Source organism: Bombina bombina, chromosome 4 (genome assembly GCF_027579735.1).
Source record: "Bombina bombina isolate aBomBom1 chromosome 4, aBomBom1.pri, whole genome shotgun sequence".
Taxonomy (NCBI): Eukaryota; Metazoa; Chordata; class Amphibia; order Anura; family Bombinatoridae; genus Bombina; species Bombina bombina.
Window position 1 is genome coordinate 20,003,009 of NC_069502.1, and position 26,104 is coordinate 20,029,112.

Genomic DNA, 26,104 nt, shown 5'->3' on the forward strand with positions numbered 1-26,104 from the left:
TTTTTTATTATTTCCCTTTTTCCTAACAACAAATCAGTCTCAGAGACACCTGACAGCTTACACAGGTGGGAACTAATTAGACACACACCCTCTAGAAAGGAGTCAGTTGTTTGTATGTAGGGTATAAAGAGCAGAGGTAGGAATGAGTATGATATGCCTGATGAAATGGTTTGCCAACCGAGAAACGCGTTGCAATTATTGGGGCCAACTGGGTGACCCTGTAATCCATTATTTGTAACAACCTTGGTGTTGTTGTTCAATTTAAATTTTTTAACTTGTTTTTAATAAATATTTTTAAACTTCTATCTTTGGAGTGGATTTCATTTCCTACCATCTGCCTATTACCACTGAGAAGGATACAGCCACTGTTGAGTACCAAGCCTGCATTTTTTCTCATTGCACCAACACTTGAAGGATTATCTGTTTGGGTAAGCTGCCACACCTGTCTGAATCTACAGCCTGCATCTACTAGCACATTGGTGTGCTTTGGGAGTATGTGAGTACCCATTTTCTGCTACTAAGCACACACCTATGTTTTATCTTTAATGGTCTGCACATATAGTGCTTTCTGTTTGCTTTTTCACATTTGCTGCAGCATTACAGTATTGGAAGTATCCCAGAACGGGTGAGCTGTTACACCTATGCAAATCTACAGCCTGTCCCTACCAGCACATAAGTGTGCTTTTGGAGTATGTGAGTACCCATTTGGCTATTCAGTTGTATTTCTGTCATCACCAAGATAATACTACACATCAGACACCCCTCTGTTTTCTGTTTTAAAGGTCTTCCCCTTGTAAGGAATAGCCAGAAGCTTAGTCTTAGAAGAAACATCCGCAGACCAAGGCTCTAACCATAAGGCTCTGCGCCGAAATCTTAGCTCCCAGCTTAATAATTTGAAGGGAAGCGTCGGTTATAAAGGCATTAGCTAGCTTCAGAGCCTTTATCCTGTCTTAGATCTCCTCCAAAGAAGTCTCTGTCCTGAGAGTCTCAGACAGTGCATCAAACCAATATGCCGCAGCACTAGTGGCGGTAGCAATGTACGCAGCTAGTTGCCATTGCAGTCCCTGGTGAACATAAATCTTTATGAGTAGACCCTCTAACGTCTTGTCCATAGGATCTTTGAAGGCACAACTATCCTCTATGGGAATAGTAGTTCTTTTGGCTAAGGTGGAAACTGTTTGCCAAGCATCCTTGATATAGTCAGCTATGGGAAACATTTTCTTAAAAATAGGGGAGGGAGAAAAGGGTATGCCTGTTCTCTCCCACTCCCTAGTAATGATCTTCAAAGCTCGTTTTGGGACTGGAAATACGCCTGAGTAAGAAGGAACCTCGAAATATCTGTCCAGTTTATTAGACTTCCTAGGGACAAGTCGTCACAGTCGTCCAAAGTAACCAAAACCTCCCTAAGCAACAGACGGAAACCTAAAAGTTACAACCTCTGTGTGCATCAGAGGCAATAAACTTTCTGAATCTGAGATTTCACCTTCAGATGCTACAGCAGTACCCTCCTCTTCGGGTCCTTGGGAGGGCACCTACGAAATTGCAACAATTGCATCAGAAACCTCACTTACGGAATGTCTAGCTTTCCTCTTACGTTTGCCCTGTAACATTGGAAAAGCAGACAATGCATCAGAAATTGTAGAAGATATAAGAGAAGCTATATCTTTTAAAGTAACTCCAGCGGGCACTAGAGCAGAAGTGCAGGGCACTGCTTGTGCAGGCTGTAAAATTTAGGACGCTTGGGGAGAAAGCTGCGGCATACCCTCGTCATTAGACTCTTGGACAACATCCACTTTTGAAAAGTTTTGCTCAGAAAATATCTTTTCCCTATAAGCTAAAGTCCTCTCAGTACATGAGGGATAGAAAGGTATAGGTGGTTCCACATTAACATCCAAACATAAGGAGCAAGTGACATCTTGCAAGGCTTCTTGGTCCATGCTGTTCACTATGAGTAAATTAATAAATAACTAAACTCAAAAATGAATAAAAACTTTTGAACAGAAAAAAACGTTACTGTGCCTTTAAATTTAAACAGGTAACTTTTTTACCCTGCTATGTCGAATATAAAAATAAATCAAATTAATTTCTATCAGACACCCTTACACCTCAGCAACCCTGCTGAGGCGCCTACCTAACCGCCAACCAGAAGTCACTGTCCCCTTCTCTTGTGGAGCAGGAATGATCCAGACCTCAGTAACAAAATAACGCTAACGAATAGGACTAGAAGCGCTTGCTTAAAGGGCCATTATACACTCATTTTTTCTTTGCATAGATGATCTATTTATAAAGCCCATAAAGTTTTTAGTTTTTTTTAAAAATGTATAATTTTGCTTATTTTTAAATAACATTGCTCTGATTTTCAGACTCCTAACCAAGCCCCAAAGTTTTATTTGAATACCGTCAGCTACCTTCTCCAGCTTGCTCCTGTTTGTGTAAAGGGTCTTTTCGTATGCAAAAGAAGGGGGAGGGTCTTATTTCCCACTTGCAGTGGGCTTTCCAACTGCCTTTTCAACAGAGCTAAACTGAAAGCTTCTAAGTACGTTTTTAAACCATTTTATACTGGATTTTTATATCAGTATCTGTGCATCTTATTCTTTATAGTAGTGTCTATTACATGAAGTTATATGAAAATGAGTGTATACTGTCCCTTTAATTTATAAAAAAAAAATGCGGTTCTAGTGCCACGCTATTCTGGCGTCTCTGCAACGGAAGACATGTCTCTGAGTACTACACAGTCACAAAAAAGTGCGCAAACTCGATAGGACCACCCATCGTGGGCGTTACTGTACATCTCATCTCCTGATCAGCTTATTTGTCTGTTTAAGCCATTGGGAGACATAACTGTTACAAACTGCTATTTGTAACTGGCCCTTTAAATGAAAAATTGCCATGGATCGTGGAGAAGCCTATTTGCCAGCCTCCTTCCTCATGACTATGGCCCCTGGAAGATTGTGCCCCTGAGAACATATTAACTTTTATTGGGTGTGTATGGCCCTTTAAGAACCGTCTGGGGACATATTGTGACTTTGGTGAACAATGCCCCTTTAAGACTATGTCCCCAGACCTGTAAAATAGCTTGTCCCTGGCTTTCTCCCACTTGGTTCAGTGAATGGGACTTGCTGAGCCAGGTGCCACACAGGCAGAGTGTTCCACAGAGGGGGAGCACTGTTACTGAGGCATTGGTTTTCATTGTGTGCCATTAAGAGTTAATTTTGTTGAGCTTCAAGAAGCTTTCTAAATGCAAGTTTTCTGGGATCAGCTCTAATTAAGTTTAATGATAAAACATTCCCATTGTCTAATCAGACTGCTAGTGATAAGGTGGACTGCATTGTTTTATTGTGTGTAATGTTATCTGCTGAAGTAATGTTGTGGCCTGTCAAAGGGTGTTGCCTCTCTATCTAAATGCATCAAATGTGTGATTGGGGATTTTATGCCTCCCCCTGAGAGTGTCTTTTTTGCATGTAACCTCAATAAAAACCAGGCTGTGTGTTCCAGCACATCAGACCTATTCTGACCCTCAAACTTGCAGCTTTGACTCATGTTTGTAGGATACAGCTATAATCACTACAGGGATTGCTATGCTTTTCATACTCCCTTAGCTACAGGGATTGCTACAGAAGGAAGAGGTTCACCTACTGGAGCCTGGTCATAGGTCCAGGGCGCAAAGCAGATGCCGAGATACCAGCCCAGCAGCGGTGGTTCACAGAGTCTGCATTACTGATGGTGGCTACACAGTAATTATAGTGTCTACGTTGCTGATGATCCTTTAGTGAGCGCTAGGAGCATCCTTTTCTACGGTCCAACTTCCAGCCAGCCTGGAGGCAACCGTAACATTTGGCGGCAGCGGTGGGATAGCGTCCTAGCGCAAGGAGCAGCACCCCAACAGCACTGGTATCGTAGGAGAGTTATTGAGGGCAACGCTAGCCACTGCGCAGCATCCCTACCTACAGCAGCATGGAGCTGACAAGATACTGGTCAGAACCCTGTGAAGAGCACCTCAACTGGATCCGTCGCTATGAGGGCGCGGATTTCGTTCCAGAGGTAAAGAGGCGGCTAGTCCGATATGGTCCAGACCCTGCGCAGGAGGTAGTCAGTCGCATCATCCGGGAATTGGATACGGAGAACAAAGCGGCACGAGCCTTTGAGCGCCAACTGTGGAGTTTGAGGGTATGGACACCTGGTCTCCAGCGAGAAAGTGAGTCACAGGGAGCGGAGAGCAACGACCTCCCTCCCCAGCGGCAGCCGGAGTTACAGGGAGAGGAGAGCAGCGACCTCCCTCCCCAGCGGCAGTATACCATGCAGAGGGAAGAGACAACCAGTCTCCTTCCCCATCCAGAGATACCAGAGGCAGCAGGCCTCATAGACTGGTCCTGGGAGGACCCCCAGCAGGCAGGTGGAGATGGGACCGCAGTCTCTCTACCGGCCCTACAGGGATGCTGGGCAGGCGGCCCAGATCCCCAGCGACAGACCCAGCTACAGGGAGGGGAGAGCATCGACCTCCCTCCCCAGCCGGAGTGTGCCTTCCAGGGAGAGGAGACAACTGGGACTCTCTCCCCAGCCGCAGCATGTTCCACAGGAAGTGGAGAGCATCGACCTCCCTTCCCAACGGCCACCGGAGTATCAGGAGGAGGAGGTAAGCCAATCTCCCCCTCCCCAGCTAGCTCCTAACTTGGGCCCAGGGTAAACAGTGGAAATGTTAACCCCCACTGACCCCCACGTTCCCTTTGCCACCGGGCAGGACTATGCCACAATTCGCCCAGCAGAAGAGCTGGCATCAGGACAGAGCGCTGCTGGCCTCTGCCCTACAGACCCCCTTGTTACAGGACTGGCCTGCAAACCCCTCACCCCAGCAGAAGCGCTGGCACCAGGGCAGAGTGCCGCTGGCCTCTGCCCCCCAAGTACCATCAGCTATTTGCCCAGCTGTGCCAGGAAGGCCGAGGATGCTACACTTTCATCCTACAACCTGGAACCTACAGGCCAGTACTACGTATTGTGGGGGGGCTACTTTGCTACTAATGTTTATTTGTGGGTGGGTTGCGAGACTAACTTAGGCACTGACCGACAGAAGGTCAGGTGCCTGGTTAGTCTCCCTCCAAAAGGGGAGATACTATATTTGTAACTGGCCCTTTAAATGAAAAATTGCCCTGCTTCCATGGATTGTGGAGAAGCCTATTTGCCAGCCTCCTTCCTCATGACTATGGCCCCTGGAAGATTGTGCCCCTGAGAACATATTAACTTTTATTGGGTGTGTATGGCCCTTTAAGAACCGTCTGGGGACATATTGTGACTTTGGTGAACAATGCCCCTTTAAGACTATGTCCCCAGACCTGTAAAATAGCTTGTCCCTGGCTTTCTCCCACTTGGTTCAGTGAATGGGATTTGCTGAGCCAGGTGCCACACAGGCAGAGTGTTCCACAGAGGGGGAGCACTGTTACAGAGGCATTGGTTTTCATTGTGTGCCATTAAGAGTTAATTTTGTTGAGCTTCAAGAAGCTTTCTAAATGCAAGTTTTCTGGGATCAGCTCTAATTAAGTTTAATGATAAAACATTCCCATTGTCTAATCAGACTGCTAGTGATAAGGTGGACTGCATTGTTTTATTGTGTGTAATGTTATCTGCTGAAGTAATGTTGTGGCCTGTAAAAGGGCGTTGCCTCTCTATCTAAATGCATCAAATGTGTGATTGGGGATTTTATGCCTCCCCCTGAGAGTGTCTTTTTTGCATGTAACCTCAATAAAAACCAGGCTGTGTGTTCCAGCACATCAGACCTATTCTGACCCTCTAACTTGCAGCTTTGACTCATGTTTGTAGGATACAGCTATAATCACTACAGGGATTGCTATGCTTTTCATACTCCCTTAGCTACAGGGATTGCTACAGAAGGAAGAGGTTCACCTACTGGAGCCTGGTCGTAGGTCCAGGGCGCAGAGCAGATGGCGAGATACCAGCCCAGCAGCGGTGGTTCACAGAGTCTGCATTACTGATGGTGGCTACGCAGTAATTATAGTGTCTACGGTGCTGATGATCCTTTAGTGAGCGCTAGGAGCATCCTTTTCTACGGTCCAACTTCCAGCCAGCCTGGAGGCAACCGTAACAATAACCACCAGAGCATATAAAAAATAAAGCTTTACTCCCAGCCCCAGTGCCTGCAGCTATGGCTGTCGAATTATTCTCCAGACTAGGAGAGCTTGTAGTCCCAAACATAAAGTGCCCCTTATTGAATGAGCCTTATATGGTCTTTATTATGTAAATAAAAGTGCCCACTTTTCCTCTGAGTTATGCTCTTGGCCCCAGAATAAAAAAGCAGCACTTACCTTACATTTGCCTGACAGCACGGCAGCTCACAGGCTTGACAGGTCCTATCCCTCACATCGACCTGTGGAGAAATAAAAGTCTAAGTAAATCCAACTCAGGCTATAGAAGATAGGGCAGCATCAGAATATGGGAGGCGCAGTGAGAATTATGTCCCACAAGTTCCCATTGCTCTAAAGCCACCACTGCTCTACTGAAGAGACTGATATGGACTACGGCTACACTCTAGAACAAAGCAGCACAATTTTGCACTACTTTAAAAATAATAAACTCTTGATTGAAGAATTTAATCTAACACCTAACTTTACCTCTTCCTATCACTAACGTAGGTAAAGAGAATTACTGGAGTGGGAAGGAAGGGAGGAGCTATTTAACAGCTCTGCTGTGGTGCTTGTTGACGCCTCCTGCTGACCAGGAGGTGAATATCCCATTAGTAATTAAGATGATCCGTGGACTCATCATGTCATAAAAAAGAAAACCATCTGTGTTGCCCAGAGAAATAAAGTTTTTAAAAACAACATGTATGCTTACCTGATAATTGTATTTAACACCTCCATGACTCAAAAGATAACAAAAGCAGGTGACCAAAAGTTACCTTTTAACAGGAAGTAATCTATGGGGTTTATCAATCAGAACAGAGACCTTTTGACCCTACTTAAAAGAGTGGAGTCCCATCAGTTAATATTTTGTTTATGCTTTGGTGAAGGAAATTACAAACAAATGGGCCCTCACTCACATCTTAATGAGATGCCTGCTGGTCTAAGTGACCAAAAATCAGATTACTCCCATAAGAAAAAGACAATCGCCTAGATTACGAGTCTTGCGTTAACCTTAAAAAGCAGCGTTGAGAGGTCCCAACACTGCTTTTTAACGCCCGCTGGTATTACGAGTCTGGCAGGTACAGGTGTACTGCTCACTTTATTTCCGCGACTCGAACATACCACAAATCCACTTACGTCAACTGCATATCCCATATATTCAATGGGATTTTAGTAACGCCGGTATTACAAGTCTTGGAAAAAGTGAGCAGTACACCCTCTCCTGTCAAGACTCATACTGCATTTAAAAGTCAGTAGTTAAGAGTTTTATGGGCTAACGCGGTAACATAGAACTCTTAACTAAAGTGCTACAAAGTACACTAACACCCATAAACTACCTATTAACCCCTAAACCGAGCCCCCCTCCCCACATCACAAACACTTAAATAAAATTTTAAACCCCTAATATGCCGACCGGACATCACCGCCACTTTAATAAATATATTAACCCCTAAACCGCCGTACTCCTGCCTTGCAAACTAACTATTAACCCCTAATCTGCCGTCCCTAACATCGCCGACACCTACCTACATTTATTAACCCCTAATCTGCCACCCCAACGTCGCCGCCACTATATTAAATGTATTAACCCCTAAACCTAAGTTTAACCCTAACTTAAATATAATTTAAATAAATCTAAATAAAATTACTACAATTAACTAAATTATTCCTATTTAAAACTAAATACTTACCTATAAAATACTTACCTATAAAATAAACCATAAGCTAGCTACAATATAACATAGTTACATTGTAGCCATCTTAGGGTTTATTTTTATTTTACAGGCAACTTTGTATTTATTTTAACTAGGTACAAAAGTTATTAAATAGTTATTAACTATTTAATAGCTACCTAGCTAAAATAAGTACAAATTTACCTGTAAAATAAAACCTAACCTAAGTTACAATTACACCTAACACTACACTATAATTAAATTAATTACCTAAATTAACTACAATTAATTACAATTAAATTAAATAAACTAAAGTACGAAAGAAAACCCCACTAAATTACAGAAAATTATAAAATAATTACAAGTTTTTTAAACTAATTACACCTAATCTAATCCCCCTAATAAAATAAAAAAGCCCCCCAAAATAAAAAAAAATCCCTATCCTATACTAAATTACAAATAGCCCATAAAAGGGCCTTTTGCGGGGCATTGCCCCAAAGTAATCATCTCTTTTACCTGTAAAAAAAAAATACAATTCCCCCCAACATTAAAACTCACCACCCACACACTTAACCCTACTCTAAAACCCACCCAATCCCCCCCTTAATAAAACCTAACACTAACCCCTTGAAGATCACCCTACCTTGAGACGTCTTCACCCAACCGGGCAGAAGAGGTCTTCCAGATGGGCAGAAGTCTTCATCCAGGCGGCATCTTCTATCTTCATCCCTCTGGAGTGGAGCAGGTCCATCTTCAAGACATTCGACGTGGAGCATCCTCTTCCAACGACATCCGACGACTAAATGACGGTACCTTTAAGTGATGTCATCCAAGATGGTGTCCCTTCAATTCTGATTGGCTGATAGAATTCTATCAGCCAATCAGAATTAATGTAGTAAAAATCCTATTGGCTGATCCAATCAGCCAATAGGATTGAGCTTGCATTCTATTGGCTGATTGGATCAGCCAATAGGATTTTTTCTACCTTAATTCCGATTGGCTGATATAATTCTATCAGCCAATGGGAATTGAAGGGACGCCATCTTGGATGATGTCACTTAAAGTTACCGTCATTTAGTCGTTGGATGTCGTTGGAAGAGGATGCTCCACGTCGGATGTCTTGAAGATGGACCCGCTCCGCATGGATGAAGATAGAAGATGCCACCTGGATGAAGACTTCTGCCCGTCTGGAGGACCTCTTCTGCCCGGATAAGATGAAGACTTCTGCCCATCTGGAGGATCACTGCTGCCCGGTTGGGTGAAGACGTCTCAAGGTATGGTGATCTTCAAGGGGTTAGTGTTAGGTTTTATTAAGGGGAGATTGGGTGGGTTTTAGAGTAGGGTTGGGTGTGTGGGTGGTGAGTTTTAATGTTGGGGGAGTATTGTATTTTTTTACGTGTAAAAGAGCTGATTACTTTGGGGCAATGCCCCGCAAAAGGCCCTTTTAAGGGCTATTTGTAATTTAGTATAGGGTAGGGATTTTTTTATTTTGGGTGGCTTTTTTTTTTTATTAGGGGGATTAGATTAGGTGTAATTAGTTTAAAAAAATTTTAATTATTTTATTATTTTCTGTAATTTAGTGTGTTTTTTTCCGTACTTTAGTTTATTTAATTTAATTGTAATTAATTGCAGTTAATTTAGGTAATTAATTTAATTATAGTGTAGTGTTAGGTGTTATTGTAACTTAGGTTCGGTTTTATTTTACAGGTAAATTTGTACTTATTTTAGCTAGGTAGTTTATTAAATAGTTAATAACTATTTAGTAACTATTCTACCTAGTTAAAATAAATACAAAGTTGTCTGTAAAATAAAAATAAACCCTAAGCTAGCTACAATGTAACTATTAGTTATATTGTAGCTATCTTAGGGTTTATTTTATAGGTAAGTATTTAGTTTTAAATAGATTTATTTAAATTATATTTATGTTAGGGAGGTTAGGTTTAGGGTTAGACTTAGATTTAGGGGTTAATAACTTTATTATAGTGGCGGCGACGTTGGGGGCAGCAGATTAGGGGTTAATAATTGTAGTTAGGTTGCGATGACATTGGGGGCGGCAGATTAGGGGTTAATAACTATAATGTAGGTGTTGGCGATGTTGGGGGCGACAGATTAGGGGTTCATTAGTATAATGTAGGTGGCGGCGGTGTCCGGAGCGGCAGATTAGGGGTTAATAAGATTATGCAGGTGGCAAAGATGTCAGGGGCAGCAGATTACGGGTTAATAAGTGTAAGATTAGGGGTGTTTAGACTCGGGGTTCATGTTAGGGTGTTAGGTGTAGACATAAAAAGTATTTCCCCATAGGAATCAATGGGGCTGCGTAAGGAGCTGAACGCTGCTTTTTTGCAGGTGTTAGGTTTTTTTCAGCCGGATCTGCCCCATTCATTCCTATGGTGAAATCGTGCACGAGCACATTTAGCCAGCTCACCGCTACGGTAAGCAGCGCTGGTATTGAGGTGAGATGTGGAGTCAAACTTTGCTCTCCACTCACTTTCCTGTGGCTAACGCAGAGTTTGTAAATGCCTGTAATACCAGCGTTGTTTGTAGGTGAGCAGTGAGCATAAACTGCTCGTTAGCACCGCAAGCCTTACCGACAAAAACTCGTAATCTAGCCACATGTTTGTTAGGAAAAGAAATACAAGTTTGAAATGTAAGAAGTTTAAAGTCTAAATTGTATAATAACCAGTGTATATAATAACCGCATGTTTGAAAGTATAGATAAGTTAAATATGGAATTAAGTATATGCAATAACCAGTATGGTACAATATATATATATATACACCTATATATGTCTATATATATATCTATGTATGCATTTGATTTGTATGTTTATGTATTGTACAGGAAGATATATACTGATTACCTGATCAACAGGGGTGACCACATTCTACTCCCAGATATCACCATATATTAAAGGTATTATGACAGATTAAAATATGCATATAATGAGATATCATAGTAAAATACTATATAATTTGTCACGGATACTGGGCTGCAGGGATTGAACCCCTACCCCTACAACCTCACCCCTGTTGTTTCTCAGTGGTTTTGGGCTCCTCAGAGCAACCACAATCTCCGGAAGCTTTTTGTTTGCTTTTGTTGGCTTGTTTTTGTGTTAAGAGAAGAGTTGGTCTATGACCGGGAAAATCCTCCTAGGCTGGCCAGACTCCTGGAACTCCCGGTTGGCCACCTCACAATGGACACCTGCCTAACCCCTCTCAGGCTGGCCAGGCTCCTGGAACTCCCGGTCGGCCACAGGATAGCAGGACGCCCGCTAACTTTACCCCTGGTCACTCCAGCAGCCCTTTGCCCCAGAGCTCTGCTCGTTTGGGGATTGGCAGCCCCTAGGGAAGACAAGAGCTGGGGTAATTATCAGAGGGGAGCTCCTTTGGGAACCGGGGGTTTTGGGCACCCCTAACCCCATAACTTCAACAGACTGTAACTCCGGTACCCAGTAACGAATCATGCTGATTTGGACTGTGGCATCTAGTTCCAGGCAGCGGAAGGACCCGTTTGGCGGAGCTACCCAGCCGGGGTAGCCGGGGATCCATCACATTGGTTGGCAGTGGTGGGATGCTTCCATCTACATGGAACGTCCAAACAACCAACTGAAGATCTTGCCGGATGGAGCAGTACCATGGGCTCCGGAAGGAAGAATTGAGAAATTTGCTGCAGGCTAAAGGGAAAGTTGCTGGCAACAAGACAAAGGCAGTGCTCATAGCCGAACTGATGGAGGACAATCGGGCTAGCAAGCAGGCTGGTGGGTCGGACAGCGACCAAAGCGGGGGGCGGCCCAGTATAGCCTCCACTCAAGTGACTACAATGTCCGACCTTTAGCAGCAGATACAGTGGCTACTGGCTCTCTATGGATCTAACCCCCCGAGGAGATCATTACTTGTATAGTGACTGAAGCCACCAAGGTACATATGTTGGAGCTTCAGAAGTCTATGGGGGGGTCAGGCCGGATCCCCTGGACTCCACTTCCCGGCCCAAGAAACTACCTCACGGGCTTTCCGAACATTCCAGGATGATGAGAGTGAGGATATCGACTGCTACGTACAGCTGTTCGAGACCCGGTGCTGGATGCATGGGGTCACTGATGCCAACAGGGTTACTATCCTAATTGGGAAACTGTCCGGTAGGGCCCTGGAGGCTTTCCACACTTTCCCATCCGGGGATCAAGACAACTATGACCGGGTAAAAGAGCGTATCCTTGCCCAGTATGGACTCAAACCAGAGGCTCACCGGCTTAGATTCCGGGGGCTACAAAGACAAGAGGAGCAGCCTTATACCGAGTTCACCCACCGCTTAGCTCGATCCTTGAACTCCTGGGTTACTGGGTGCCACATCACCACCCTAGACGGAGCTGTTCAACTCATCCTCCTGGAGCAGTTCTAGAACTGCCCTCCAGCAGAGATAAGGGACTGGGTAAAGGACAAGGGACCCATAACAGCTGACCAAGCTGCCACCCTGGCCGATCAGTATGTGGATGCCCGGTGCCAGGTGGCCACCAACCTCCGGCCAGCAACCTGTTCTGCTCCAGCCCCAGCTCGACCCCCAACAGCTTTTTGGCAGCCCCAGACCCGGTTGCTCTTGTCTACCCAGCTGACTATGCTATACGGAACTGCCCAACCAAAGAAACCCCCCAGCCCAGCCGCCAAGGAACCCTGCACCAACTTCATGGGGGACTCCTCAAGCCCGCACCTATCAGGCCGCTGCACCGAGTAGGTGCTGACACCCGGGGCCCTGGAGACGAACGGTCCAAGTGGGAGGGAGAGCTCCTTTACCGGGATCTCCAAGAGGAGAAAAGGACCAGTGCCCAAACGCCAGCTGGTCATACCGAAGAAGTTTTGGTCCAACCTGCTGAACATAGGGCATGACATCCCCTTTGCCGGCCACTTAGGAAAGCGAAGGACCCACCACCACATGACTCAAACCTTCTTCTGGCCAGGCATTACAGCCAATATCAAGGAATACTGTAAATCCTGTGAGGTTTGCCAGAAGGTAGGAAAGACGGGAGACCATACGAAAGCCCCCCTCCATGCTCTGCCCATTATTGATGAACCCTTAAGCCGAATAGCAGTAGACATTGTGGGACCATTAGCTTGGCCCAGCCCCTCAGGGAAGAAATACATCCTACAGTAATAGACTAAGCAACCCGATACCCAGAGGCAATCCCCTTGGCCAATATCCAGGTGGAGACCATAGCAGATGTGATGCCCCAGATATTCACCAGGGTAGGCTTCCCTCGAGAAGAAGTTTCCAATCAAGGAACACAGTTCACTGCAGGAATCACTGAACAACTCTAAGTTGTGTGGGATTAAACCCATGCACAGTGCCCCTTACCATCCCCAGACAAATGGGCTGTGTGAGAGGTTTAATTGGACCCTAAACCAACTGCTTAGGACATTCTCGGCCACTCACAAGGACTGGGAAAGATTCCTGCCACACATCCACTTTGCATATCAAGAGGTGCCCCAGGAATCCACAGGCTTTTCCCCTTTTGAACTACTGTATGGTCGAAAGGTTAGGGGCCCGCTAGATTTGGTACGAGCCCACTGGGAGGAAACCACCGGGGAAGAAGAGCACTCTTTCGTGGGGTACGTGATCCAGCTCAGAGATCGGCTGAAGGACCTGACTGCCCAGGTGCGCGAGAACCTTCAAGCCTCTCAGCACAAGCAGAAGTGATGGTACGATCGCAATGCCCGTACCCAAACCCTGATAGTGGGACAGAAGGTCCTCGCCCTGAAGCCTGTCAAAACAGATAAGCTACAGGCCTTTGGCAAGGACCTTACTGGATGGTGGAACAACTGAACAACACCACATACCTGGTAGCGTAGTGTTCAGATGAAAGGATCCGTTGGACCTTTCATGTAAACATGTTGAAGGCATACATAGAGAGACCCAGAGATGTGGCCCCTATCTGTGCACCAGCAGTGGAGGACTCTGAAAGTCTTCCAATGCTGGAGCTTTCCGGACCTACTGACGCCCCCCAGGGGGTGGATGACATATCCCTAGACAGGTTAGAGCCGGGTCAGAAAAACTACTGTCCCTGGGTTTACCACCACAGCCATCCACTGGGTGGAGACCCCAGGACAGACCCCCCTGCGACAGGTTACCTACAGGATCCCAGAGGCCATCAGGGAAAGTATGCACCGGGAGCTCCGGGGAATGTTGGACCCCGGTGTCATTGTACTGTCCAACAGTCCTTAGGCCTCCCCGGTGGTGTTAGTGCCCAAGAAGGATGTAACTACCCGGTTCTGCATTGACTACCGTAGACTCAATGACAGAACCACCACTGACACCTATCCCATGCCCCGAGTAGATGACCTGCTAAATCGAATCGCCCGAGGCCACTTCCTGACCACCCTCGACCTATGCAAGGGTTATTGACAAATCCCCCTCAACCCTGAATCTGTCCCCAAGTCTGCCTTCATCACTCTTTTCGGCTTATACCAGTTTAAGGTCATGCCGTTTGGAATGAAGAACGTCCCAGCCACTTTCCAAAGAATGGTAGACCGCCTGTTAGATGGCCTCCAGGACTATGCCTGTGCATACCTGGATGACATCACCATCTATAGCAAGACCTGGGAGGACCATCTGGTCCCCTAGGCGTCGTTTTAGATTGCTTTTAAGACGCCGGCCTAACCTTGAAGCCAGATAAGTGTACCATTGGGCACTCGGAGGTTCAGTACTTGGGCCACCGAGTTGGCTGCGGTAAGCAGCGACCCGAACTGGCCAAGGTCGAGGCAGTTGCTAACTGGCCCACCCCCAGGACCAAAACCCAAGTCCTTGCCTTTCTGGGTACTGCAGGCTACTACCGGAGGTTTGTCCCCAATTACAGCACCCTTGCCAAAACCCTGAATGACCTGACCCGTAAATTACTTTCCCCACAGGTCCTGTGGTCCCCCGAGTGTGAAAAAGCCTTCCAGAGTCTTAAGTCTGCTTTAATCTCTGCTCCAGTACTGGCTGCTCCTAACCCAGTCAAACGCTTTTCTATCCACACAGATACCTCTATGTTCGGGTTGGGGGCCATACTAAGCCAGGCAGACGAGGAAGGACAGGACCACCCCATTGTCTACATCAGTCGAAAACTGCTACCCCGGGAAGTAGGCTACGCGGCGGTCGAGAAAGTGTCTGGCGCTGGTATGGGCTTGGAAGAAGTTGAAGCCCTACTTATATGGAAGACCCTTCACTGTCCTCACTGAACATAATCCCCTTGTATGGCTCAACTGAGTTTCCGGGGGCAATGGGAGACTGTTGAGGTGGAGCCTAGCCCTGCAGCCATTTAACTTTGGCATTCAGTACCGACTGGGAAAAAGCAATGGGAATGCTGACAGACTTTCCCGGTGGACTGAAGTGGCATAAACGCCTCAGACATCCCCAGGCCGACCCGTATGTGGATCTAGCTGGGTCTGCCGAACTGGAAGGGGGGAGTTGTCATGGATACTGGGCTGCAGGGATTGAACCCCTACCAACTACAACCTCACCCCTGTTGTTTCTCAGTGGTTTGGGGCTCCTCAGAGCAATCACAATCTCCAAAAGCTTTGTTTGTGTGTTAAGAGAAGAGCTGGTCTATGACCAGGAAACCCTCCTAGGCTGGCCGGGCTCCTGGAACTCCTGGTCGACCACAGGACAGCAGGACAACCGCTAACTTTACCCCTGGTCGCTCCAGCAGCCCTTTGCCCCAGAGCTCTACTCTTTTGGGGATTGGTAGCCCCTAGGGAGGACAAGAGCTGGGGGAATTATCGGAGGGGAGCTCCTTTGGGAACCAGGGGTTTTGGACACCCCTAACCCAATAGCTTCAACAGACTAACTCCGGTCCCCAGTAACGAATCATGCTGGGGACCAAGAGCTTTAAAATGACACACTGAAAGTGCCGCTGCTCCACAGGGATCACCCCTAAACCGCCACCCCTGTGTCCTGGGACTGTGGCTGCTATGGAGGTGCCGATCCATCTGGAAGGGCAGGAATGGAGGGAAAATTGTGGGATTGTCCTTTGTTTTGTCAAGATGAGATGTGTGTATAAAAAGAGTGTGTGTTTTCAATAAAATCAGTTCTTATTTCACCTGAATGCTAGTCTGTCTAGTCAATTAGGTGGGCTCCTGCTAGAATCACTTTCCTGGGCTACATAGCAGCTTGTTCCAGGCAGCGGAAGGACCCGTTTGGCGGAGCTACCCAGCGGGGGTAGCCAGGGATCTGTCACATAACTCATTATGCCACATCTGTCACATACACTTACCCATAGGATACCCACATAGGGAGATCTATATATGTATATGCCTTATGTATAAATATCTATTTAATTCATGAGGATTTAATTTTAAACTGGTACATTTTAGTTAAACAAAAATGCTAAATAAACATAGGGAGATTGACGTATATATAAATTATCTCCCTATGTTAAAGGTACATATATTTTTAATAAGGCAGTGACCAAATGATAAGCCATGAATACATGAATACTTATTTAAATATATTTGGTCAACTTATGAAGTCTAGCTCACAGATTAGATATATGAATATATTTATGAAAAATAAATTCTACGAAAAATATAAGAATTAGTTCACTTTCATGGCACAACTCACAATCACCATCTTGTGGCCAGTTAGTAAAATAACAAGCAGCTATACTTAACATTGGGTGAATTATTCCCAAAAGTTAATTAGTATTAATCCAATCACAGCGTTACAGATCTTCACATCTGTGAATGGCTGTTAGAGTTAAGGGCGGAGTTACAATTCAGGATGAATTGGGACTCAGGGCACCCACAAAGGAGTTACACTAGCTGAAAGTGAGCTGGAAACAGTATCCAAAATTTCCCTGAAAGAGTACTTTGAATCCTGGTGGTACCCATCGTATATTTTTGATATCATTGGAAAATGATTGCCTGTTTTTCCTGTGGACTAAGAGATTTTGTGGGACCAGATACAGTGGGAACATACAGCTTGACTAGAGGCTTGGAGAGCAAATATTTGTGGGGAAGTATAAAAAGTCTTTACTTATATGTAGGCAGTTATTGCATTTAAAGTCTTTATTAAGATTTGTATTAGATCATTATAGGCCCAATTTTATATGTACTTACCCCCTATAGTCTGGGTTATATTTGTCTAGGAATCTAATTCATCTAACAATACAAGAAATCTTGTTATTGATAGTGTTCATTTAATTGTAGCTTGTTATAAGGAAAGCTTTGGGTGTTACGTTAAATGTATGTGTAATTTTAGTGGTTTTGTATTCTCAATGTAAAACTCTGAGAATTCTTAAGTTTAATGTGTTAGGAGGATCGCGACTGCAGATGGATAAAAGTATATTTGTATCACCAAGACAATTGGGCTATTAGGTCTGCATAGACCAAGGAGCCTGAGGTGAAGTATAATAAACTTAAGTAAATTGCTGTTAATGCAAGCACAGCAAAAACAAAGCACACTGTATTCCCAGAACTGTTATTGCTTCACAGAATGGGAATCAGTGTAGTATAGCAAACAACTGTAAGAATGTCTTATGGTCACTGATCAGCAACTCTGAACTTAGGTTTATATTCCTGCAAGCTGCAATATGAAGAGAGTTCACAGAGGACTGGATGCTTGTGCAAGAACAAGGTGAAAAGACAGCTTGATGTTACTTGATGTCTCATTAAATAGCTCTCCAGAGCAGATCCTGTGGAAAAGCAAGTAAGTTGCAAGGTGCAGGAAGATATGTACAAGCGGTAGTTAACCGCGATATGCAGGAGCTTTCTTAAGCTGTATTTACAAGTGCTGATGAATAATCACAAGCGACTCATGACCGCGATATAGAGGAGGTTCCTATAAGCGCTTACGGCTTCAAGCAGCTGAGAGAAGTAGGAGGTGTTTGAGAAGTAACGCTCAAGTTGTTACGGCTGTATAAATATGCCAAAAATGGAAAGCTGCTTCTATTTAAACGTCCCACTCAGTGCGGTTAAGCTCAGGATGTAAGGTGAGCTTTAATCAGAGAAATATTCCTTACTTTGCGATCGTAGTCTGAGAGGCTTGAGACCGTGGAATGACGTAGGAAATGCACACAGCTTGAAACTCGCAGCAGGCTGACCGGTTTAGCTCAGTTCTTCAGTAGATATTTATAGACCTTGTATTTTGTAAAGCAACAATGTCCGGTTGCAAACAGGTAGCAAATTGAGGAATGAACCCAATTTAGGTAGGAACAAGTTAGGAGACTGAAATCCAGGCTTAATTTCAAAGTAGCAGGAACAAACAAACGAACTGTGAAACACTCCTAGCTGCAATAACTAAGCACCTGTTTAATGTCAGGTGATCCCTTAAGTAATGGAAAAGGTAGAACCATGTGATGTGGGAATGTGGGAAGAGGCAAAACACAGAGTGGAATCCTCACACTCTAAGACTGAGACCTGTTGAAGCATTCACAAAGGGTTTTATGTGTTCATTAGCTGTGCATACTCATTCTAAATCTGACTAATTGCTATAAATTGTTAAGTATCAGGATATAATTTAATGGTAATATTTGGCTAAATTTGTATTAAATAACGGTTGCCAGTAACGCATATCGCATAGTTGGTTCATGCTGGTTTATTTGCAATGTTATAGATGTAACTGTTAGATTAGTACCTATAGGGTTAAAACTAAACAAAGTGTAATAGCATAGTTTATTTCATAGTGTATCAGAAGTTAGTTTTGTGTATAATTAAATGGTAAATCGTTGTTAGTATCCTATTTAATGTTTAATAAATCTGTATATATTTTTCCAAACTGAATCCTCTTTACTCCACAAAAATAATTTGCCGTGTTTAAAAAGATATCACCTGATTAGAACTACAGAAAAATAATACAGATAAATGGGAGGTTACTGATGAGACAATAGTAAATCATTTTGTAACCTAGGATATATAAGACGTTGGAGGCACGGCTGACGATCAGTGATATTTTTCACAGCGATATTGTTTTGTGTAGTAAATTAGTATTTTTAATAACAAAATTATATTGTGCAAACAGTGATTTCTTAGAAATTAAAACAAGCCTTTTTATTAAATACCATACTAAAATAGCTATGTCTTCAACAAAAAGCGACTCTAGCGCATATGTACATGATGAAAATGTACCCTTCCCAAGACCCTCTGTTCATGAAATGATTCAGGCAGGAACTCTTAAAATAGAGGCCATGAACCACCTCAGGAACAGGCTTGATATTGGGGATGATGTATACACTTATATCAAGGGGTTTAAGGGTAAGGCCAAAGGTTTAGTTAAATATATGTGGGTTGAAGATGGTGAATTATACCATGTTTTACTGAAGCTTAGTCAGTGCAAAGAATTAAAAGGACATGATGAGATCATTTTCAAGACTTGGCCGATCCTAATGTATTTGAGCTGTGAGATGTCTAGCCAAATGGCAGGACAGAACATACAACAGCTAAGGGGTGAAAATTATTAATTGCGAGAATTCGAAGAAGGCTTTATTGACAGAAAGTTAGAGAGCCTAGAACTAATAAAAATATTTCTGCCCTAAATGAATATAATCAGAAATTAGTGGCTAAATTAAAAAGCTTTAGAAGAAGATTATGAAAAGTGCCAAAACGAAAATAAAACTTTAAAAACAAGATATCTTAGGGCTGAAAAAGAACATGAACAGGAAATAAATTTATTAGAGAGACAAATCAGCAGCAATAAGGAGCTTTCGAATAATAACAGTAGCGCGGAAATTATTAACTCAATTAAAGGGACACTGAACTCACATTTTTTCTTTTGTGATTCAGATAGAGCATGAAATTTTAAGCAAATTTCTATTATCAAATTTTCTTCATTCTCTTGGGATCTTTATTTACAATGCAAGAATGTAAGTTTAGATGCCGGCCCATTTTTGGTGAACAACCTGGGTTGTTCTTGCTAATTGGTGGATAAATTCATCCACCAATAAAAAAGTGATGTCCAGAGGTCTGAATCAAAAAACATAATTTATGTAAGAACTTACCTGATAAATTCATTTCTTTCATATTGGCAAGAGTCCATGAGCTAGTGACGTATGGGATATACATTCCTACCAGGAGGGGCAATGTTTCCCAAACCTCAAAATGCCTATAAATACACCCCCCACCACACCCACAATTCAGTTTAACGAATAGCCAAGAAGTGGGGTGATAAGAAAGGAGCGAAAGCATCAACAAGGAATTGGAATAATTGTGCTTTATACAAAAAAATCATAACCACCACAAAAAGGGTGGGCCTCGTGGACTCTTGCCAATATGAAAGAAATGCATTTATCAGTTCTTACATAAATTATGTTTTCTTTCATGTAATTGGCAAGAGTCCATGAGCTAGTGACGTATGGGATAGCAAATACCCAAGATGTGGAACTGCAAGCAAGAGTCACTAGAGAGGGAGGGATAAAAATAAATTCAGCTGAAAAATTAATCCACAGCCCAAATCAAACGTTTTAATCTTATAATGAAAAAAACTGAAAATATAAGCAGAAGAATAAAACAAACAGCTGCCTGAAGTACTTTTCTACCAAAAACTGCTTCTGAAGAAGAGAAAACATCAAAATGGTAGAATTTAGTAAAAGTATGCAAAGAAGACCAAGTCGCTGCTTTGCAAATCTGATCAACAGAAGCTTCATTCTTAAAAGCCCAGGAAGTAGAAACTGACCTAGTAGAATGAGCCGTAATCCTCTGAGGCGGGGATTTATCCGACTCCAAATAAGCATGACGAATCAAAAGCTTTAACCAAGATGCCAAAGAAATGGCAGAAGCCTTTTGACCTTTCCTAGAACCAGAAAAGATAACAAATAGACTAGAAGTCTTTCTGAAATCTTTAGTAGCTTCAACATAATATTTCAAAGCTCTTACCACATCCAAAGAATGTAAAGAACTCTCCAGAGAATTCTTAGGATTAGGACACAAGGAAGGGATAACAATTTCTCTAATAATGTTGTTGGAATTCACAACTTTAGGTAAAAATTTAAATGAAGTCCGCAAAACCGCCTTATCCTGATGAAAAATCAGAAAAGGAGACTCACAAGAAAGAGCAGATAATTCAGAAACTCTTCTAGCTGAAGAGATGGCCAAAAGGAACAATACTTTCCAGGAAAGTAATTTAATGTCCAAAGAAAGCATAGGCTCAAACGGAGGAGCCTGTAAAGCCCTCAAAACCAAATTAAGACTCCAAGGAGGAGAAATTGGCTTAATGACAGGCTTGATACGAACCAAAGCCTGAACAAAACAATGAATATCAGGAAGATTAGCAATCTTTCTGTGAAACAGAACAGAAAGAGCAGAGATTTGTCCTTTCAAGGAACTTGCAGACAAACCCTTATTCAAACCATCCTGAAGAAACTGTAAAATCCTAGGAATTCTAACGGCTAGATTTGGAGTTCGGCGGTAGATGGGTTTCTAACGCCACGCGTGTTTTATGTCTAACGCACGGCATTGTTTGACTCCGGTATTTAGAGTTCAAAAAAGACCATTTAACGATGCTCCTAACGCGTGTATGTCACACGCGGAATCCTGCCCGGGTTAGACAGTCTCCCATAGAGATCAATGGGAAAGCAAAAAAATAGCTTTTTTCACCTAACACTCGATCTCGCGAGAATACGCACAGCTCGGTCATATGACGCATACCACATCATGCACAACAATAACACGCCGCAAATGTCACAACAACAATCAATCAACAAAGCACACAAGCATTACACATTCACAAGCGGGGGGATTTGAAATAAAATTTAATACAGGGAATACGCATATACTTTAAGATGCGGAAATTCGCAAAATAACAACAAGGAATAAAAAATATATACATACACTCGAAAAATAATCACATTCAATATCACTATATATTAGGACAAACATACATATAATAACACACCATCGCAAATTCACATTTAAAAAGAATACTATTGGACAATGTTCGAGAAAATGACCACTATGACATCATCGCATTCTACACATTCCACAAATACTAACTCAAAATGAGCATGCGCAAATTCACACAACTAATACACATTGCACTAATATTAATTGCTAATAAAGCACACCTGAACACAATTTACAACGGAAATTGGTACATCATTAAACATTTACACAGGGTATATAAGCACCACACAAGCAGGGCTTCTTTGACTGTGTTGCTGGTGGGTCTTTGGAGATTGGAGGTTGAAGATTAGAGAGTTGGTGCATTATTGTGAGTGAGTTAGTGTTAGCGTGAGAGAGTCAGTTGTTAGTGTTATCTTGAGTGAGTTAGTGGGAGTTAGTGGGAGAGAGTCTGTTAGTGGGAGCGTGAGTGAGTTAGTGGGAGTGGGAGTTGTTAGTGAGAGTTGTTAGTGGGAGCGTCAGTTAGTGGTAGTTAGTGAGAGTTATTGGGAGTGTTTGTTAGTGAGAATTAGTAGTAGTGTGTTATTGAGAATTAGTAGTAGTGTGAGTTAGCGAGCGAGTGATTTTTCTGTACACGTAACACATTTACACGCAAACACATTCAATACATACATACACTTATCAATAACACTACATACACTCCATACCCCCTACCCCTCATACTACACTCCATACCCCATTCCCTGTAGTCCCATTCCCTTTCATCCCATTTACTCTTATCCCATACCCCATACCCATCCCATACCCATCCCCTAGTTACATTTAGTTTACATATCCTCCTTTTAGTCTTCTTCTTCTTTTGGTTTATTTAAATACTCCTTACCCTGTTTGGTTGTTTACATCCCTCTCACACTTTAAGCACTTTTTTTGTCTTTTTAGTTCTTTATTTTGACCCCCTTTCATTTCATCACACTCACTTTTTGTTTGATTATTTGGGGTTTAGTTTAGGGAACAGATGGAGGCCAGGCAGGGGAGAGGTAGAGGGGGGAGGAGAGGGAGGGGGAGAGGAACAGGGCAGGAAGGGGGGCAGGAAGGGGGGCAGGAAGCGGGGGTGGAAGTGGTGGGTGGACCCAGCCACTTGGTTCAAGATGAACAAGTGGCTGGGCCCAGTGGCGGACAGAGTAGGGCTTCACAGTCCGGGAAACAGAGGGCATCGTCACAGGGGAAGGCCAAGGCGACTAGGGAGGCGAGGTTTTCGATGGAGGAGAAGGAGGCCCTCGTAGAGGCCTATATGGCCAGGTATAGGAAGCTGCAGCACCATAAGACTACCCCGACTGACAAAAGGAGGCTCTGGAATGAGATTAGGAATGCAGTCAATGCAGTGGGTGGCCGGAACAGAGATCTGGATTCGATAAAACATCGCTACCGGGACTGTAAGATGGATCTCAAGAAAAAGTTAAGCCTGGAGGCCCGACATGCCGCAGGAACCGGTGGCGGACCTGCCCTGAAAATAGAGTACTGCCGATGGGAGGAAATGTTGCAGCCCAGCATCTCCGAGGTGGAAATAGTCGGTATCGGAGGAATTGATACCGGGAACCTGCCACTCTCATCTGACGGTAAGCTCATTGAACAATAAATTCACATACGAATGTATTTCAAGGGACACTATACGCAAACATTTACTTTCATGATTGAGGTAGCGAATACAATTTGACAAAACATTCAAATGTACTTATATTACCTAATTTGAATCATTCTTGAGATATATTTTAATTAAGAAATAGCCATGCACACGGTGAAACAATCACAGGAGGCAGCTATATTCAGCTAACAATCAGCATCTTATAAGCATATTTAGATATGCTTTTCAGCAAAGAATATCCAGAGAATGAAGCTAATTAGATAAGAAAAGTACATTAGAAAGTTGATAATAAATGTATGCTTCTAAATCATGAAAGATAAAACATTGGGTTTCATGTCCCTTTAAGGATCAGATTAATGCTATAACGTTGTTTACACGCATTCAATTACTTTGCGGTTACATCAGTATCTAGGCTATAGGTTAGGTGTGCATTTAAACAGACTGAAAACAAACGCGAAAACATTCAGATTGACCAGAGATATCACAAACACGGTTTTGAAAAAGCGGAAATCGTATTGATTGTTTGTTAGATTTCTAAGTGGATTAATGATTCTGCATTTGTAATTGTATCGTAAGCTAAGTCATTTAAAGCTTCATTTGCAAATATGCTAATATATACATTTTTTTTTTTTTTTTTTAAATATACAGAGTCTGGGGAGGAGGCAGCACAAGAAACACAGCCTCATCTATCTCCCCGGGATGAGAGTGGTGGGGAGGAATTTCCACTTCGGAGGGAAGAGGCCCCCCGTGACGAAGAGCGCACGGAAGCTGATGAAGAGGCCCCGGAAGCAGAGGAGGAGCCCGCGGAACCAGAGGACCCTCAAGGACCCGCACCCCGCCATGCACGGGTACCCCGCCAAGCACAACAAGAGGAAATAGCAGAGGTGCGGGTTCTACTGGACTACATAGACCAGATGCGTAACTCCCGGATACAAAATATCGAAGGCCGCACTCGAATTCTTGATGGACAAAATCAAATAATTGAAGGACAAAACCAAATAATAAACATACTCAATAGAATCGAACAAGGCCAAAACAGAATCTTTAATCTGCACCAAGAGATGTTCAATTTTTTCCGGGAGGCGCATGCTGGTCTACCTCCTGGTCCGCCTCCTGCTGCTGGGCCTCCTGCTGCTGGGCCTCTTGCTGCTGGGCCTCCTCCTGCCGGCCCATCTCCTCCTGCCGGCCCATCTCCTCCTGCCGGCCCATCTACTCCTGCCGGCCCATCTACTCCTGCCGGCCCATCTACTCCTGCCGGCCCATCTACTCCTGCCGGCCCATCTACTCCTGCCGGGCCATCTACTCCTGCCGGGCCATCTACTCCTGCCGGGCCATCTACTCCTCTTCAGCCATCTTCTCCTCCTCAGCCATCTTCTCCTCCTCAGCCATCTTCTCCTCCTCAGCCATCTTCTCTTCCTCAGCCATCTTCTCCTCCTCAGCCATCTTCTCCTCCTCACCTTGGTCGTCCCAGTACTCTTCCTTCCACTCTTCCCACAACATCTCCAAGGAGAAGTCTTCAGAGTCGGCAGTTGCCCCTCCCAGAGCCTCAGCCCCGTGGGAAGAGGGGAAGGAAGAGGAAGTAAGTATTTATTTTCATCTTTAATGTTTTTTTTATTTAATGTGTAATGGATAGGTATGTGATGATGTGGTTTTCATACACTTGTGGACCACACTCTGTATATAATCTACTTCTATGGGACCGGGTCCATGGAGGAAGATTGTTTGCAGAGTGTGGGTTATAAGTGTGTGAAAACCACATCATCACATACCTATCCTTGTTCATGATATTGATTGGTTTCTGTGATGTGATGTCCAAACTGTTTCCCGAATCGCAAACAAAATTACCATTACAATTATCCATGATGGCATATTACTGTTTGAATGCCAATAACACAGCTTAAAGGGACAGTCAGAAAATTATTGATTACAAAGAAAACACTGTATTACGCATTATCAAGTTGGAAACAACAAAACATGGAGAAATACGTGTGACTTATGTGCTTAACCTTGTATCTATGACTAGGAAAAATGACCACTTATTTGTTGTTCTGACATAACAACATTTTAGATATCAATGATCAATACATGGTAAATAATATGCTGTATGAGCACAAGGTTTTACATATACAAATGCTATACAAATGCCCTCTAGTGATCAAATTGTATAATGATTAAATGCACTCTTCAAGCTCGAAGAAATGAGCACACGAACCTCATAGGTTTAGCTAGCAAATTTAAATAAACAAAGACAAATTATTAATTGGTGAGAAACCTTTGATATCATTGATATTACAAAATTGACTTTTAGAATGATGCTAAACATTATTTGTTTTCTAAACTGTCCCTTTAACAAAATTACATATGCTAACACATATTTGAAGCTTGTTGGTATATCTACATGTACTTGGTCAAAAATTAAATATTGAAATCAGATTTATATTGACGTGTTAAATAAAGTATATTTTCTTAAAGAGACATTATTGTGGTAATTTTTTTTTAGAAAGACATTTGTTTGAACAATGAATATGGTTTAAAGTCCTTTTAGGAGTGGGGGGTGAAAATATGCTAACAATAATATATTTGAAGATCAAACAATGTGGAACTCATACATGATACAAAAATCAACATTTGCATTAAAGGGACAGTATACTATATTTTTAACAGAACTGTATGTAATAGACACTACTACAAAAAACAAGATTAACATATACTGATATCAATATTACAAAGCTTCAAACACTTTCAAAGAAAATCGGGTTAGCTCTATTGAAAATATAGATGAACCCCCATTACAACCGTAAAACAAGACAATACACCATCATTAACATATGAAAAGACCCTTTACACAAACAGGAGAAAGA